The sequence below is a fragment of the Pongo pygmaeus genome, chromosome 6 (assembly GCF_028885625.2).
Source record: "Pongo pygmaeus isolate AG05252 chromosome 6, NHGRI_mPonPyg2-v2.0_pri, whole genome shotgun sequence".
NCBI classification, from domain to species: domain Eukaryota; kingdom Metazoa; phylum Chordata; class Mammalia; order Primates; family Hominidae; genus Pongo; species Pongo pygmaeus.
This window is the reverse complement of record NC_072379.2, coordinates 12788907-12805748: the sequence shown is the minus strand read 5'-3', so window position 1 is coordinate 12805748 and position 16842 is coordinate 12788907. Positions and strand designations below refer to the sequence as shown.

The 16842-nt window shown below is 46.0% G+C and overlaps 1 protein-coding gene across 1 annotated transcript in view; it reads right to left on the bottom strand.

Annotated features, from left to right (window-relative positions):
- Positions 1 to 16842, bottom strand: part of POM121C (POM121 transmembrane nucleoporin C) — a 47671-nt gene extending 30829 nt beyond the window's left edge. The window contains exon 1 of the mRNA XM_054496585.2: positions 16750 to 16842. The gene's annotated coding sequence lies outside the window, so the exon portion shown is untranslated. The remainder of the gene's footprint in view (positions 1 to 16749) is intronic.

The following is a 16842-nucleotide window of genomic DNA, read 5'->3' as shown; positions in this document are numbered from 1 at the left end:
GCAACTTGATCTTTAAAGTGCTGAAGGCAAAAACTGCAAACCTAGAATTTTATGCCTGATGAAAATATATTTTAAGAAAGTTAAATAAACATATTTTCAGACACATAAAAGCTGGGAGACACTTTGAGAGGCTGAGGTGGGCGGATCGCTTGAGCCCCAGAGTTCGAGACCAGCCTGGGCAACATAGTGAGACCCTGTCTCTAAAAAAAAAAATACAAAAATTAGGCCGGGAGCGGTGGCTCACGCCTGTAATCTCAACACTTTGGGAGGCCGAGGTGGGCGGATCATGAGGTCAGGAGATCGAGACCATCCTGGCTAACACGGTGAAACCCCGTCTCTACTAAAAATACAAAAAAATTAGCCGGGCGTGGTGGCGGGTGCCTGTAGTCCCAGCTGCTCAGGAGGCTGAGGCAGGAGAATGGCGGGAACCCAGGAGGTGGAGCTTGCAGTGAGCCGAGATCGCGCCACTGCACTCCAGCCTGGGCGACAGAGCAAGACTCCGTCTCAAAAAAACAAAACAAAACAAAACAAAACAAAATTAGCTAAGCGTAGTGGCACACGCCTGGAGTCTCAGTTACTCGGGAGGCTGAGCTGGGAGGTTCACTTGAGCCTGGGGGATTTCCTTGAGCCTGGGAGGTCGAGGCTCCAGTGAGCCATAATTGTGCCACTGCATTCCAGCCTGGGTAACAGAGCGAGACTCTGTCTCAAACAAATAAATAAAAAGCAGAAAGAATTCATCACCAACAAACACTATAAGAAATGTTAAGGGATGTCCTTCAGGCAGAAGAAAAATACCAAATGGAAATCTGGATCTACACAAAGGAATGAAAGGCATTGAAAATGGTAATTACATATATTTATATGTGCCTGTTTTTCCTTATTATTTAAATCTCTTTAAAATATAATTGAGGACTGATATCAGCAAAAGGGCAGAGTAGACAGCTCCAAGCTCCCATCATCCAACAGAAACAGGAAAAAAAAAAAAAAAGGCCAGGCGCAGTGGTTCACGCCTATAATCCCAGCACTTTGGGAGGCCGAGGCGGGTGGATCACCTGAGGTCAGGAGTTTGAGACCAGACTGACCAACATGGTGAAACCCCATCTCTACTAAAAATACAAAATTAGCCAAGTGTGGTGGCACATGCCTGTAATCCCAGCTACTCGGGAGGTTGAGGCAGGAGAATCGCTTGAATGGGGAGGCGGAGGTTGCAGTGAGCCGAGATGGCGCCATTGCACTCCAGCCTGGGCAACAAGAGCAAAACTCTGTCTCAAAAAACAAAAACACAAATAATTATTAGATACAACTCTGAAAAACAGCCAAAGCCTTACAACAACCAAATGAATGCTGAATCAAGAAAAAGGCAACTTAAAAAGGAAAGGTAGAAAACCTTTGTGGCAATGTTTTTTAAGAGACAGGATCTTGCTCTGTTGCCCAGGCTGGAGTGCAGTGGCGTGATCGTGGCTCACTCTACCCTTGAACTCCTGGGCTCAAGTGATTCTCTCACCTCAGCCTTCCAAGCAGCTGGGACTGCAGGCGTGAGCCACCGCACCTGGCTTCTATGGGAGTCTTGAAGACAGAAGGCTGCATTCCCAGTGTGGGGCCTCTTGGCATTCCACAGGGATGGGGCAGACCTTACCTTCAAATTACTGGTAAATGTGCTATCGCACGTCTGAGGGCTACTGAGGGAATGATGTAGACGCCTGTCTATTTGCTGAAGTTAGAATTCACTGAGGCTGGAAAAGTGGTGAGCATTGCTCAAAAACATTGCAAGGCAAACAATCTATACAGTACTGGGGCAAAACCTGACGAGACTCACAACACTCCACTGTTCTCTCTCTCTCTCTCTTTTTTTTTTGAGACTGAGTCTCACTCTGTCGCCCAGGCTGGAGTGCAGTGGTGAGATCTCAGCTCACTGCAACCTCCGCCTCCTGGGTTCAAGGGATTCTCCTGCCTCAGTCCCCCAAGTAGCTGGGACTACAGGGGCCTGCCATCACGATCGGCTAATTTTTGTATTTTTAGTAGCGATGGGTTTTCACCATGTTGGCCAGGACGGTCTCAAACTCTTGACCTCAGGTGATCCGCCCACCTCGGCCTCCCAAAGTGCTGGGATTACAGGCGTGAGCCACCGTGCCTGGCCTCCACTGTTCTTTTTTTTGTTTTTTTAATGTGGCCATTCTTGCACTGCTACAACACTCTACTGTTATGCACTTGATTGTGCTCCCCAAATGCGTATGTTGAACTCTTAACCCACATGACCTACCTGGAGATAGGGTCTTTAAAGAGGTAATTAAGGTTAAATGAGATCAGAAGGGTGGGACCCTAAGCCAGTATGACTGGTGTTCTTTGTTTTTTTTTGGGATGGAGTCTTGCTCTGTCGCCCAGGCTGGAGTGCAGTGGCACAATCTCGGCTCACTGCAGGCTCCGCTTCCCGGGTTCATGCCATTCTCCTGCCTCAGCCTTCCGAGTAGCTGAGACTACAGGCACCCGCTGCCACGCCCGGCTAATTTTTTTGTATTTTTTAATAGAGACAGGGTTTCACCGTGTTAGCCAGGATGGTCTCGATCTCCTGACCTCGTGATCCGCCCACTCGCGGCCTCCCAAAGTGCTGGGATTACAGGTGTGAGCCACCACGCCCGGCAACAGTAGGGGAAAGAGCTAAGTTCCATTCTCTGGTGTCCTTAAAGAACAGGAAGAAATGCCAGGGATGGCCAGGCACGGTGGCTCATACCTGTAATCCCAGCACTTTGGGAGGCTGAGGCGGGTGGATCACCTGAAGTGAGGAGTTCGAGACCAGCCTGGCCAACATGGCAAACCCCGTCTCTACTAAAAATACAAAAATTAGCCAGGCGTGGTGGCAGGTGCCTGTAATCCCAGCTACTAGGGAGGCTGAGGCAGGAGAATCGCTTGAACCCAGGAGATGGAGGTTGCAGTGAGCCGAGATCGTGCCACTGCACTCTAGACTGGAGACAGAGCGTGACTCCATCTCAAAAAAACACAAAAGAAACAAGCAGAAATGCCAGAGACGTGCAGAGAAAAGGTCACATAAGGACACAGCAAGAAGGCAGCTATCTGCAAGCCAACGAGAGAAGACTGAAAAAGTCAGCCCTGTTGGCACCTTGATCTTTGACTTCTGGCCTCTAGAACTGTGAGAAAATAACTTTCAGCTGTTGAAGCCACATAGTCTGTGGCATTTTGCTATGGTAGCCCAAGCAAACTAATAAAGACTTCCTAAATCTGAGAAGGAAAGCTGGGGAGAATTCCTCTGGGAAAGCAGGAAAGCTGGGGAGAATTCCTCTGGGAAAGCAGGAAAGCTGGGGAGAATTCCTCCGGGAAAGCAGGGCAGTCACAAGCACTCAGGTGTTACACGGGCTTTTCCCAGGGCAGGATGTTTGCTCAGAAACACCTGACAAAGACCTACGTTTTCACCTTGGCCTGATCACGAGGGTCAGTGCAGGCCTAGCTAAGTGCTGAAGAAAAGCTGTGGTGCGAAGGCAAACTTCAAAGACTGGGAGACATGTTTTCTTCCATTTTTAGCTCCTAGTATTCAAGGAAATCTCTATCAAAATGTTAGCTTGAGTTGAACACAAGCTAAAAGAATCAGAGACTTCAGTGACCACACATGAAAATGATAAATCTTTGCAAAAATAGTTTGGAAGTCACTAAACGTATGTACTACTATAGCCTTCAATGATTAAAAACAGACACACTGACAAACACATAGAAAACACAATGAGAAGAATCATCTAAATGCCAGAGTGACTACCTTGCAATATTCAAATGTCCATGTTTCAATGACAATCACAAATCATGCAAAGACAAGGGAACGTATTCAAAGTAACAAAACAAATTGATGGAAATCAGCCCTTAGGAAGCCCAGATATTGGACTTAGCAGACAAAGACTTTTTAAAAACTCTATAAATCGTGAAGGACCTCTTCAAGAACTAAAACCACTGCTCAAGGAAATAAGAGAGTACACAAACAAATGGAAACACATTCCATGCTCATGGATAGGAAGAATCAATATTGTGAAAATGGCTACACTACCCAAAGTAATTTACAGATTCAATGCTATTCCCAACAAGCTACCAACTGTCTTCACAGAATTAGAAAAACTATTTTAAATTTCATATGGAACCAAAAACGAGCCCATATAGCCAAGACAATACTAAGCAAAAAGAACAAAGGTGGAGGCATCACGCTACCTGACTTCAAACTACACTACAAGGCTACTGTAACCAAAACAGCATGGTACTGGTACCAAAACAGATATATAGCAATGGAACAGAACAGAGACCTCAGAAATAACACCACACATCTACAACCATCTGATCTTCGACAAACCTGACAAAAACAAGCAATGGGGAAAGGATTCTCTATTTAATGGTGCTGGGAAGACTGGCTAGCCATATACAGAAAACTGAAACTGGACCCCTTCCTTACACCTTATAAAAAATTAACTCAAGATGGATTAAAGACTTAAATATAAAATCCAAAACCATAAAAATCCTAGAAGAAAATCTAGGCAATACCATTCAGGACACAGGCATGAGCAAAGACTTCATGACTAAAACACCAAAAGCAATTGCAACAAAAGCCAAAATTGACAAATGGGATCTAATTAAACTAAAGAGCTTCTGCATAGCAAAAGAAACTAGCATCAGAGTGAACAGGCAGCCTACAGAACAAGAGAAAATTTTTGCAATCTACCCATTTGACAAAGGTCAGATACAGAATCTTGTATATTCTTGTAGATCCAGAAACTACAAGGAACTTAAACAAATTTACCAGAAAAAAACAAATAATCCCATCAAAAAGTGGGCAAAGGGCCAGGCATGGTGGCTCACGTCTGTAATCCCAGCACTTTGGGAGGCCAAGGCGGGTGGATCACCTGAGCTCAGAAGTTCAAGACTAAAAATATAAAAATTACTAAATTACTCTACTAAAAATACAAAAATTAGCCTGGCATGGTGGTGGGCACCTATAATCCCAGCTACTTGGGAGGCTGAGGCAGGAGAATCTCTTGAACCCAGGAGGCGGAGGTTGTAATGAGCCGAGATCGCGCTGCTGCACTCCAGCCTGGGTGACGGAGTGAGACTCCGTCTCAAAAAAACAAAAAGCCTGCGGCCAGGCACGGTGGCTCAAGCCTGTAATCCCAGCACTTTGGGAGGCTGAGGCGGGTGGATCACGAGGTCAGGAGATGGAGACCATCCTGGCTAACACGGTAAAACCCCATCTCTACTAGAAATACAAAAATTTAGCCGGGCGTGGTGGCGGGTGCCTGTAGTCCCAGCTACTCGGGAGGCTGAGGCAAGAGAATGGTGTGAACCCGGGAAGCAGAGCTTACAGTGAGCCGAGATCGCGCCACTGCACTCCGGCCTGGGCGACAGAGGGAGACTGTCTCAAAAACAAACAAACAAACAAACAAACAAAAAGGCTGGGCGCAGTGGCTCACGCCTGTAATCCCAGTGCTTTGGGAGGAGGCCAAGGCAGGCAGATCACCTGAGGTCAGGAGTTCAAGACCAGCCTGGCCAACATGGGGAAACCCTGTCTCTACTAAAAATACAAAAAATTTAGCCGGGTGTAGTGGTGCACACCTGTAATCCCAGCTACTAGGGAGGATGAGGCAGAAGAATCGCTTGAACCTGGGAGGTGGGAGGCAGAGGAGGAGCCGAGATCGTGCCACTTGCCTAGGCAAGTGAGACTCGTCTCAAAAACAAAAAACAGTGCATGTTGGCTACTTTGTTAATCAATGTTAGTTAGTTATTAGCTCCAAATAGATGCCAGGTAATATGGCAGGCAGTGATGACATACTCACGACACAAAGCTGGTCCCAATGCTAGAATGATCTTTGTTCCTGAGATCCAGGTTGCTGCTGCCACTACAGGGCAGCCGAAGCTCATCCGTAATGGCGCAGTAATGGTTAACCCCGACAATCTAACATTACCAGGGAAGAACTGTCCTGAAGGGCAAAGTATCAAGCTACCTAAAGTTTGTATTGATTCTCTCAAGATTGTTGCTAACAAAATGGCAAAATGGGTCAAGTTTGTGTTTGGAACCCCTAGCCTCTCATTTCTTCACCCTCTTCCCTGCAGAGGTGGAGGGAATAACACAGGTACCACCTGTAAGTAAAAAATGTGGCAGAAACAGTCAGTTGCATCTCTCACCAATAGGTGGGTCAGGGTGGGGAGGGAGAGGAGATTCCTGGAGAGGAATGGATCAAGCTGGGAAGCACAGAACTGCAGGCCAGAGACAACTCTGGAAGCAGAAACAGGTGTGTGCTTCCAGGCGCACAGACACCAACTGTGACACCCACACGAAAAGGAGAAACACACACCTTCTACTCACAAACTCATTATTGACGGTGCACCTACTACCACCACCTGCTTTGTGCAACACAGGAAACACCAACAAACACTGAAGACAGTGTCAGGCCAGGCATGGTGGCTCACGCTTGTGCTCCCAGCACTTTGGGAGGCTGAGGTGGGAGGATCGCTTGAGGCCAGAAGTTCAAGACCATCCTCAGCAATACAGCGAGACCCTATCTCTACAAAAAGTTAAAAAAAAAAAAAAAAGATACAGGCCAGGTGTGGTGGCTCACGCCTATAATCTCAGCACTTTGGGAGGCTGAGGCAAGCAGATCACCTGAGGTCTGGAGTTCGAGACCAGCCTAACCAACATGGAGAAACCCCATCTCTACTAAAAATACAAAATTAGCTGGATATAGTGGCGCATGCCTGTAATCTCAGCTACTCGGGAGGCTGAGGCAGGAGAATCGCTTGAACCCAGGAGGCAGAGGTTGTGGTGAGCCGAGATCACACCACTGCACTCCAGCCTGGGCAACAAGAGCAAAACTCAGACTCAAAAAAAAAAAAAAAAAAAAGACACAGTCTCATTCCTTAATGAGTATAAAGAAGTCAAGTCTGTTTCAGTTACTAATTGTACAAGAAACCAATCCAAAACATAGTGGCAAAAAACAATCATTATCATCACGGATTCTGTGATTCCAACAGGCCTGGCTTGTCTCTGGTCTGCGACATGTGGGGCCTCAGCTGGGAAGACGTGGAAGCTAAGTGTGATCAATGGGAGGGGGCTGGAATCATTTAGAGGCATCTTCATTCACAAAACCAGGAGCTGATACTGGCTGTCAGCCAGGACTTCAACTGACCTATGTGGAACCTGTCCATGTGGCCTCTCCTTGCAGTCTCCCCATTTGGGCTGGTTTGGGCTTCATCACAGTCCGGCAGCTTACTTCTAAGGGCAAGCATTCCACAACAACACAGCAGAAGGGCATGACATTTTTACAGTGCAGCCAGGCTATCTCATAGTGTCGCTTCTGTCCTACTTTATTTATTGGTCAGGGCAATCACAAAGATGTGCATAGGCTCAAGGAAAAGAGACATATCCCCGACCACGCGATGGAAGAAGTGACAAGGTCATGTTACGAGAGGAGCGTGTGGGATGGGAGATAGGGCTGTGGCCACCTGCAGAAAACAGCATCTGCCACAGGCTGTCATGGTAGCGCAGGATGGGGATTTAGCCTAGCTGAGGGGCCAGTCAGCAAAGGCCTCTGGGAGGAAGTGAGATCGGCTGAGGATGTAAGGGGCTAAAAGGAGACTGAGGAAGAGTTTCAGGGAAAGGAATCAATGAGACTGGATTCCAGAGAGAGGCTGGTGAGTTGGATGGTTTGCTTCAGTGTGATGACAATACAGAGGACAAGGAGACTGGTGCAGGAGGAGAGAGAAGGTGCCATGTGCTCTGGGTTGTGCCTTCTCTGCCGGACCCCCTTAGAAGAGGAGCAGCCTCCAGTCAGCGGTGTCCCAGGAACACAGAGGCTGGACAGGACAATGGCAGCCAATCCCTGCTCCCAAACTGGTGACAGTGGGGAAAAGCTGCATGGTCTAGATCCACCCTGCTCCCTGGCCCCAATATAGAAGATCAAATTCAATCTGCCCAATCTTATCCAGATAAAGTAAAGGAAGACTGGAAAAAAGAACTAATCCATGGCTCCATCTGCCCATGACTTTCTCTGCTGATGCCGGAGGCAGCTATGGATAAAGAGACAGCACACGGCATGTCCCGATGCAGTGGAGGTGGGGAGACGCCACAACTCCACAGGAAAAGAGTGAAGTTGCTGCCACCTGGGCATCTGCTATTCTCTGCTCTTCTGCCTTATCCTCAATTCAGACCATGATGGAGCTGATTTTCCCCCATTTTATACCTTGGATTGAATGTGTCTCGAGCTGCTGGTCTTGTCTCCAGAGTCACATCCAAGAGGTTTGTCTTTCAAATAAATGTTGTGTATCAGTGTGCAGTGTATATAATAATTAATGCATGATATCAGACTAAATTATAGATAAGACAAGAGATGAAATTAGAGTTAAGTAGGGACCCGATGATGAAGAGCCTTGTAAATCAGGGAGAGTCTGGCTCATGTGCTTCTCCAGACACAATTTCAACACGGCTGTAGGCATGTACCACTGATGACGCGGACACTGAATTACCCGCTGCTGGTCTGTGGCTCTCAAGTTTTGCTCATTCTGCTTCTGCGGGAAATGCCTGGACTCACCTTGGGAAAACCCACTTAGATCTTTTTTTGAAATGGAGTCTCACTCTGTTGCCAGGCTGGAGTACAGTGGCGTGATCTCAGCTCACTGAAACCTCTGCCTCCTGGGTTCAAGCGATTCCCCTGCCTCAGTCTCCCAAGCAGCTGGGACTACAGGCAAGCACCACCATGCCCGGCTAATTTTGTGTGTGTGTTTTAGTGGAGATGGGGTTTCACCATGTTGGCCAGGATGGTCTCGATCTCCTGACTTCATGATCCACTCGCTTTGGCCTCCCAAAGTGCTAGGATTACAGGTGTGAGCCACCACGCCCGGCCAGAAAACCCACTTGTCTTTTAAGATTCAGCCCAACTGTCACCACCTCTGGGAACCTGTCCTCAGCCCCAAACATATAGCCACTCTCCCTGTGGGGTCCCTGCTCTCCCGTGTCTATTTTCATTGCATTCCTATCAGTTTACTGCACTGTGCTGCGTGTCTATTTCTCTTTGAAGACATGGGCTGTATCTCGCCTATCTTTTGATCCCTCACATAGGATATGGTGCATGGTGAGCACTCACTAAAGGTGTGCAGAGTACTGCGTGAAGAAAAACTTCATCCAGGCCAGGCACAGTGGCTCACGCCTGTACTCCCAGCACTTTGGGAGGCCAAAGAGGGAGGACTGCTTGAGCCCAAGAGTTCAAGACTAGCCTGGGCAACATAGCAGAGATCGTCTGTACTAAAACAACAACAACTAGCTGGGCATGGTGGCGTGAACCTGTATTCCCAGCTACTCAGGAGGCTGAGGCAGGAGGATCCCTGGAACCCAGGAAGTCAACGCTGCAGTGAGCTATGATCGCTCCACTGCACTCCAGCCTGGGTGAGAGTGCAACCCTGCCTCTTAAAAAAAAAAGAAAGTTCATTTATAAACAGAAGTGAACAGGAATCTGACTCTTGTACTTTGGTGGGAGTTTGGGTTATCTTTTACCTGAGGCTGAGGCTATGCCAAAACTGAGGGCTATAACAACCAGCACCATGTACTGAGTGCTGCTTCTGTGCCACAGGCTCTCCTACATGCTTGACACGCATTCGTCTATTTCATCCTCCCAATAATCCTACTCCATGTCCAGCAAGGAGGGAAAAGGCTGAGGCGAGTCACATGGAGAAGAGGGCCCCAGTGAACAGACGAAATGAGGAAGAAGATCTGGAGAGGTCGCATGAGCCGGAGTGCAAAGGCACAGTGGCTGCGGTGCAGGCTCTTTAGCAAGGTGCTTTGGGCTGGAGATGCGGTTTTACTGCCTGTTGCGAGACGGGACATGAGACACAATCAACATGCAAATGGGTAGGATGTTTCATCACACGGAAGCAAAATGTATTGCTGCTAAAATCAGAAGTAACACCCTGAAGGTTATCAAGACAACAATTTTCAATGCCAAATGTTGTTTCCAGTTCCATAGGAGATGGAGTAAACACACCCATTATATTTCTCTTCTAATTACAACTAAAACCCCTATTCAAAATACATGAAGCAGCTGAGTGCGGTGGCTCATGCCCGTAATCCCAGCACTCCGGGAGGCTGAGGCAGGTGGATCACCTGAGGTCAGGAGTTTAAGACAGCCTGGCCAACATGGTGAAACCTAATCTTTACTGATAATACAAACATGAGCTGGGCATGGTGGTGGGTGCCTGTAATCCCAGCTACTCGGGAAGCTGAGGCAGGAGAACTGCTTGAACCCAGGAGTTGGAGACTGCAGTGAGCTAAGATCGCACCATTGCACTCCAGCCTGGGCAACAGAGCCAGACCATCTCAATTAAAAATTAAAAATAAATAAATAAATAAATACATACATGAAGCAACGTTCCAATCAATCAAACAAACAAATTTTGGAAAGGTAGAGAAGAGAAGGGCTGACCCAGTGGTGAGTTCCCAGGGTGGTTTGATGGTTTGTTCTTTGGCCTCCTATATACTCTGTCTGATCAGTTAGAGCAGAGTCTACAACCAGGAAATCCCAGTGCCCCCTCCAGCCCCCGCCCCCCACAAAAGGAGCCTCATCTTTCAAACCAAATGAGAGGGAAAAGGGCGGCCCTGCCGGACAGTGCCCTTTTGACTACACACACACTACTCTAGGAAAACAGCCTGAAAAAAGCTGCACCTTCCCTTGCCCCAGATACTATAGAGACTGTGGAACAAAGACCTGTTGACCCTCCCCACCTTGGGCCAACACAAGCAGAGGTGGCATCTCTCCCCTCTCCACCAAGCACTGGAAAGACTGTGGAAGGGCCCTGTTGACTATCCACAACCTGCACAAGATTGAATCACAGTAAGAAGGTGGCACCCCATCCTCTCTCAAAGACAGTGAGGAGCTGGAAGAAAGGATTCTCCAACCCATTTCCCGTTCCCCGTCCCACCCGCCGCAGAATATTCCTCTCTAATCCTAATATAACGTCGTGTACATTTCTGTTACATTAGGATTAAAGACAAGTTCTGTTTAATAATAACTCCAAGAACAGTTTATATATATATATTTTCTTTTAGAACAGGAGTGAAAGTTTATTAAAAAGCTTTAAAGCAGTAAAGAAGGGAAGGAAGGGAAGGAAAGTACACTTGGAAGAAGGCCAAACCCAGTTTTCATATTTTATTTTCATATTGAAAATCAGTCAGATTTACTTCAGCCTCAAAAGTGTGTTTATGTAAAATTAAATGAGCGCTAGCAGCAAGCTGCACTTTTTTTTTCCTAAATGGGAAACGGGTTAAATATGTGTAGGAAGTCCTGGCCATGCCCTCCAAGTGCCCATGTGTGAAAACAACCAGGATCAACACAGCAAAAGCTTTGAGAGCTCAACGGCAATGTGGAATACTCTGAGGTTTCAAATTGGCCTCCAGGGCTGGGTGCGGTGGCTCATGCCTGTAATCCCAACACTGTGGGAGGCCGAGATGGGAGGAACACTTGAGCCCAGGAGTTCAAGATCAGCCTGGGCAACAGAGTGAGACCTTGTCTCTACTAAATATAAAAAATTAGCTGGGCGTGGTAGTGTGTACCTCTGGTCCCAGCTACTCAGGAGGCTGAGAAGAAGGAGTGACTGAGTCTGGGAAGTTACAGCTGCAGTGAGCTATGACTGGGCCATTGCACTCCAGCCAGGGCAACAGAGCAAGACCCTGTCTCCGAACAACAACAAAATCAAAAACAAACTGGCCTCTGGGTTGCACACAGGTGTGGGAGGCCAGAAGAGCTCTGCAAAAAGTTTGAAAACTAAACTGATCTTAGAACCAGAGCCCTGCTGGCCACAGAAAGTGCATCCGGAATCTAAACAAGTTGAGTGCCTGCTAATACAGAATATTTAAACAGAAACTACAGCCTCATAACATAACACTCAAAGTGTCCAGGATAAAATTAAAACTTATTCCTCATACTAAGAACCAGAAAAATCTGAACCCAGAAAAATTACTCCTCATACTAAAAACCAGAAAAAATCTGAATGAGGAAAGACAATCAACAGACGGTAATACTAAGATGACAAAGATGTTGGAATTATTGCATAAGGATTTTAGATGAGCTATCTTATAAATGGCGCAAGAAGTAATTATGAACACTTTCGAAACACACTGAAAAATATAAAGTCTCATTGAAGATATACAGAAGAACTACATTGTAATTTCAGAACTAGAAATTACAATAACTAAGTAAAAAACTCAATGGGTGAACTCAATAGCAAAATGGAGATACAACAGAGAAAAAAATTGGTGACCTTGATGATAGAGCAGCAGAAATGATCCAATCTGTATCATAACAATCTTGCCATAAGAAAAAAAAATTACATAGAAATAATCCTGTTTGACCAACAGAGAGAAAACAAATAGAAAAAAAAAAAATGAACAATGAGACAACAGCAAAAGCTCTAACATTCATGTCACTGAATTCCCAGAAGGAGAGGAAAAAGAGTGCAGTGCCCAAAAAACATCTGAAGAGGCTGGGCGTGGTGGCTCACGCCTGTAATACCAGTACTTTGGGAGGCTAAGGCAGGAGGATCACTTGAGGTCAGGAGCTCAAGACCAATTTGGCCAACATGGTGAAACCCCATCTCTACTAAAAATATAAAAATTAGCCAGGCATGGTGGTGCATGCCTGCAATCTCAGCTACTCGGGAGGCTGAGGCAGGAGAATCACTTGAACTAGGGAGGTGGAGGTTGCAGTGAGCTGAGATCACACCAGTGCACTCCAGCCTGGGCGACGGAGTGAGACTGTCTCAAAAAAAAAGAAATGAAGAAAAATCCAGAGAGACTTTTTTCAGAAGAAAAAGTATAAAAATTAAATTTAAAAAAAAAGAAATTTAAAAAAGCAATAAGAGGGTAAATATCTGGGTGAATATAATCTCGAATTTAAAAATTATATTTGATGGGTGAAAGCAAAATCATAACATTATCTCACGTGGTTCTCAATGTATGTAGAGGTGATACTCAAGACAACAATACCATAAAGAAGGGCAGAGGGGCCTAGAAAGCGGTAGAGTTTCTACATTCCACTTGAACTGGTAAAAGGTTGATACTAGCCAATGATCATAAGTATGTATAATATAATCTCTACAGCCACCTATAAAATCCTATACAAAAATATATACTAAATGGCATACTGAATTAAGATTTAGCATGGCATATGAAGTTAAATGGCATACTAAGAAATGTCCAAGTACCCCATAAAAAGGCAACAAAAGGGAAACAGGTATAAAAAAACCCAGAGGGAACAAGTAGAAAATAGATAATAAAAACCCGTCCAAAATTAAATATAAATCTTCTAAACACAGCAATCAAAAAGGTTGTTGGAATCTGTTTTTTTAAAAATGACTCATGGCCAAGTGTGGTAGTTTACGCCTGTAATCCCAGCACGTTAGGGGGCTGAGGCGGGGAGAATCACTGGAGCTCAGGAGTTTGAGACCAGCCTGGGCATGATAGCGAGACCCCATCTCTACAAAAAGAATAATAAAAAAAAAAGATTAGCCAGGCATGGTGGCACATACCTATAGTCCCAGCTGCTCAGGAGGCTGAAGTGAGAGAATCACTCAAGCCCAGGAGGTCAAGGCTGCAGTGAGCCGTGACTGCACCACTGCACTCCAGCCAACAGAGTAAGACTCTGTCTCAATAAATGAATAAATAAATAAATATCAATAGTCACATAAGATGGCAGAGTAGGAAGCTGTAGTGTAGAGATCAGTCCCTTCACTGAAGCAACCACTGAGCTAGAAAGAGTGATTGGAATCAGCTCTTTTGGAACTCTGAAACATGACCAGAAACTCCTAACAACCAGAGACATACTTAAACAATGAAGGGAGAGCTTGCTGATCTTCACGAGTGAGTGGCATGTGCCAACCAGCCAACACTCCCCCATTCCTGAGCCTGAGTTCCCGAAGCAGCTGGCTGATGCCAGGGCGAGCAGCGGAACTCTGTCCTCCAAAACCGTGGGTTCTGCACTTTGGTGGGTCCGATGGGTCTCTGAGGACCAGCACAGATGCTTGCCTTGGTTTATTTGGCCCTCTCAGCAACAGTGGCTTCCCCAGGGACATCCTTCAGAAGATTTTATTAAAGAGACAAAATCCTCCTCTGCCCCACCCCATTTAAAGCCACCTATTTAAGGAAATCTATGTTAGGTGGCTGGCTGACTGCAGAGATAATGAAACAAATTTCAGTGACCACACAAGCACAAGGAAGAAACACTTTGCAAAAATAGTTTGGAAAAGTAACAAAAGGAGAGCTCCAGACCTCAACAAGCAAAACCCAGCAATCCCAGGTGACTGAGAGAATCACATTTTGAGGGTCATTACATTGTAACACTTAAAATGCAACGTTCTCAACAAAAAACTATAAAATATATAAAGAAACAGGAAATAGGAAGCTTAGACCATTCACAGGAAAAAAACAGCAAAGAAAATCAGCAAACAATACAATAACTGAACATCATTATCAATCAATGGAACCTGACATTTACAGGAGACTTCACACACCAACAGCAGGGTACACATTCTTTGCTCACGGAAGATTCAGCAAGATTTACCAGAACCTGGGTCATAAAACAAATCTTTTTTTGAGATGGAGTCTCTGTCCCCCAGGCTGGAGTGCAGAGGTGCAGTCGGCTTACTGCAACCTCCGCCTCTGGGTTCAAGCAATTTTCCTGCCTCAGCTTCCGAGTAGCTGGGATTACAGGCATGCACCACCACGCCTGGCTAATTTTTGTGTTTTTGAGACGGGGTTTTGCCATGTTGGCCAGGCTGGTCTCAAACTCCTGACCTCAGGTGATCCACCTGCCTCAGCCTCCCAAAGTGATGGGATTACAGGTGTGAGCCACCATGCCCAGCCAAAACAAATCTGAAGAAATGTAAAATAATTGAAATCATACAAAATACATTCTGTGACCGTAAAATAATTAAACTAAATCAATTTAAAAAAGAAACCAGAAAATCCCTAAACACATGGAAATTAAATACACTTCTAAATAATTCATGGGTCAAAGAGTGAGTCACAAGGGAAATTGGAAAACATATTGAATTATGTAAAAGTGAAAATATAACATGTTGACTGATATCAGCAAAAATGGCAGAGTAGGTAGCTCCAAGTCCCCATCCCCCCACAGAAACATTGATAAACCAAGCAAAACTGTCTGAATGAACTTCATGAGAACTGTAGAAAAATAATCAAAGGTTTACAATCACCAAATCATCTGATGTGGCTCTTTGTCCCCACACACATCTCATCCTGAATTGTAATCCTCAGGGGTCAAGGAGGGACCTGGTGGAAGGTGATTGGATCACGGGCGCGGTTCACCCCATGCTGTTCTCGTGATAGTGAGGGAGTTCTCACGAGATCTGATGGTTTTTAAGTGGCAGTTTCCCCCGCACTCTCTCCTCTCTCCTGCCACCCAGTGAAGAGGGTACTTGCTTCTCCTTCGTTTTCCACCATGATTGTAAGTCTCCTGAGACCTCCCCAGCCAAGTGGAACTGTGAATCAATTAAACCTCCTTTCTTTATAAATTACCCAGGCTCAGGCAGTTCTTTCCAGCAGTGTGAAAACTGACTAATACTCCAAATGAACACTAAATCAAGAAAAAAGCAACTTCAAAATGGTAGGAAAACTGGGTTTTTTTACTTGCCCTTGCCCCACAGCCTTCCATAGTTCAGTGGGAGCCTTGAAGATGGCAGCCCACATTCCCAGTGTGGTTTCTGGTATTGAAGGCAGCAGAGCAGACCTTATTCTCAAAGCATTGTGTTTTCCTGTTCTCAGCTGCCCGAGGGCTGCCAAAAGAACTGATACAGGGCAGCTGCTTTTGTTTCACCTAACCCAGAACTCACGCAGGGCAGAAACGTGGCTACACAGAGGGTATTCCTTGAAAACACTGTAAATCAAATGCATACCCTGCTGATGCCTAGGCAAAAGATTACAGTTGAGGCAAACTAGAGGTGTGCTGACAGCATGGGAGAAGAAGCTGTGGAGAGTTTTCATGGAAAATTTGGGTACTGAAATTCGGACCTGCCCATGTGTACTATGGAATTTCAGTAGCCATGCACATGCTGAGTGCAGAGCACATTCTCAGAATAGACCTGAGAAAGGATGCTGAGCTTTCATCTGTGGCTTCTCTCCATCCTCCCTGCAGGCAGGGAGTAAAGCCTAGGGCAAAGCTGTACAGACTGGGCCGGGTGCGGTGGCTCACGCCTATAATCCCAGCACTTTGGGAGGCTGAGGCGGGCGGATCACTTGAAGCCAGGAGTTCGAGACCAGCCTGGCCAAGATGGTGAAACCCCGTCTCTACTGAAAAGACAAAAATGAGCCAGGCACGGTGGCGGGCACCTGTAATCCCAGCTACTCCGGAGGCTGAGGCAGGAGAATCGCTTGAACCCGGGAGGTGGAGGTTGCAGTGAGCCGAGATCACACCACTGCACTCCAGCCTGGGCCACAGAGCAAGACTCCGTCTCAAAAAAAAAAAAAAAAAAAAAAAAAAAAAATTAGCCTGAGTCCTAGCTACTCAGGATGAGGTGGGAGGATTGCTTGAGCCCAGGAATTAAAGGCTGCAGAGAGCTATAATCACACCACTGCACTCCAGCACAGGCAACAGAGTGAGACCGTCTCAAAAAAAAAAAAAAAAAAAAAAAAAAAGGTGTGTGACTTTCACCTCAATTAAAAAAAAAAAAACATATAAAAACCTGTCAGCTGGGCATGGTGGTGCATACCTGTAGTCCCAAGTATTTGAGAGACTGTGGTGGGAGGATTCCTGGAGCCCAGGAGTTTGAGGCTTCAATGAGCTATGATTGCACCACTGCAGT